This window comes from Canis lupus, chromosome 25 (genome assembly GCF_011100685.1).
Source record: "Canis lupus familiaris isolate Mischka breed German Shepherd chromosome 25, alternate assembly UU_Cfam_GSD_1.0, whole genome shotgun sequence".
Classification (NCBI taxonomy): domain Eukaryota; kingdom Metazoa; phylum Chordata; class Mammalia; order Carnivora; family Canidae; genus Canis; species Canis lupus.
Window position 1 is genome coordinate 19208794 of NC_049246.1, and position 2279 is coordinate 19211072.

Consider the following 2279-nt stretch of genomic DNA (forward strand, 5'->3'; position numbering starts at 1 on the left):
TAATATACAATGTGCTTGTCTCCTTAATACTATATTTAGGATATCTTATCCATATCACTTCTTATTATACAATATTGGAAAGTACATTTTAAAAATTATTATTAATAAGGAAAAACATAAGGAGTAAAACTGTAATGGTCAAGATTATCCGGTGCCATTTTTTCCCACTGATGCCATTTTTAAAAGTAACAATACATGTATACTGGAGTAAAGTCTCCCACCCAACCCTATTCACCATCCCAGTCAGAGTGCATTTACTCTCCCAGATTAAACACTGTTACCTTGCAGGAAAACTTTAAAATTGTCCATTCATATACCAAGACTGCAAAAGAAATTGTAGACACAGACATATAGATATAATTATACATAGATACATATGATGATGATGCCACAAATATGTATACTGTTTTTACCCTAATTATCTATCTCTACTATAGTCTCATAACTGCACACTTATTTATTCATTCCACATTCTTTTTTTTCCAATTTGTGTGAGCCTGAACAACTTTTATTTTGCTGAATGAAGTGAAATAGGAATCCAGTTCCTTTAACCATAATAAGGAGCAGATCTTTGGAATTAAACAAGGTCAAGAAATAGATGTGTATTTATTTAATATGTGCTCCCATTTCAATGTAGTGTTCTTTCTATACAAGAAAAAGATATGTCATTCCATTTAATAATCCATTGTCCCATTCCTTATTGTTCATCCATAGGAATTTATAAGTACTCTAGCAGTCTTGAAAGGCTCCTCCTTTAATACTATTTCTTTTCTCACAATCATTCTGGATATTTCACCATGCTAGTTCCTCTAGATAAAACCTATATTTGTTTTGCCAGTTCCAGGAAAAAAAATGCTGTTTTATTGAAATTATATGACATTTGTAGATCATTTTTATGGATTTTGTTACAAAATCAATTCTTCCCAATCTTTTCCCATTCCATAAAGTTGTTTTTTTTTTTAATGAGTGGAATGGATGTTAATTTTTATCCAAAGATCCATTAACAATCTATGGAGATAGCCATATAGCTTCTCTCTTTTGACTTATTAATATAGGAATTAAATGTTAGGTCTTTGGATGTATTTTTTTAAGATTTTATTTATTTATTTGTTCATGAGAGACACACAGAGAGAGGCAGAGACACAGGCAGAGGGAGAAGGCTCCACGCAGGAAGCCCAATGTGGGACTCGATCCTGGCACGGCGAGATCACGCAGTGAGCCAAAGGCTCAACCGCTGAGCCACCCAGGCGTCCCAGGTCTTTGGATGTTTGTGTAAAATCCAGTTGGCCATGCTATATTCTTCTTTTAATACACAATTGACTTCTATTTACTAATAAATTTTCCAGATTTTATATTGCTATTTAAAACATCAATCTGTACTTTTATTACTTTATTCATTTTTATATCCGTATTATCCTGTCCTTATGAAGAAATGTTACACTTACTTTGCTTAAGTTCAACAAAAGCTGCTTTTGAAATTAATGATACTGGCTTTCAAGCCCAGAAGAATAAACCTTTTATACTTAAACCCTATAAACCAAGTTGAAAATGAGATTATTTCAGATTTAGGGTCATATCTAATAGTGCCTAAATACCCATATATAAACATGGATTATGGAATCTATGGTTATACTTCAACTCTACTTTTGTTACTTATGATAAAATTTATTTTTCTCTATTCATTTTTGTGCACATACGCAAATTGGCAAATATCTCAAGTAGCAGAAGCATGTGATCAAAAGACCACCCACAGGCTTGGATTACACATGTGCAGCAGATTTAACCATAGTTTATAAAAGAGAAGTCATGCGAAACAAATCTGAAGTTTACTGCTAGATCGAGGTGGAAATAACTTTTAATCAAACAAGTCTTTGAGGACTTTGATTCTGTGGCATGTATCCAAGCCAGATACAAAGAAAGAGAAAGAAATAGGAAGACACCATGATTTGAAGCACACTTGTTCCTATCATCACCAGATAGGCCAACAAGTGGATAATCTGTGTTAAACTGAATATTTTCTGCCTCAATTTTTAGTTTGTTTCTTGATCAGTTTTCTCAGTTACTATTTTATTTGCTGCCTGGTAATCTCTGCTGGTAGAGAGTGCCAGGATTGAGGGGGAGTAAAATGTTCAGAAGTGGGGGTAAGTAGGCCAGCTCCTGGAGTTGGAGAATTTTCAGAGCTTCCAGGGCCACCAGAAGAGAAAAGGTTAAGGAAGGATGCGTAAGCAAGTCTGCACACTCCTTTTCACACCCTTTTATTAAAGAAGTTTTGATTATCT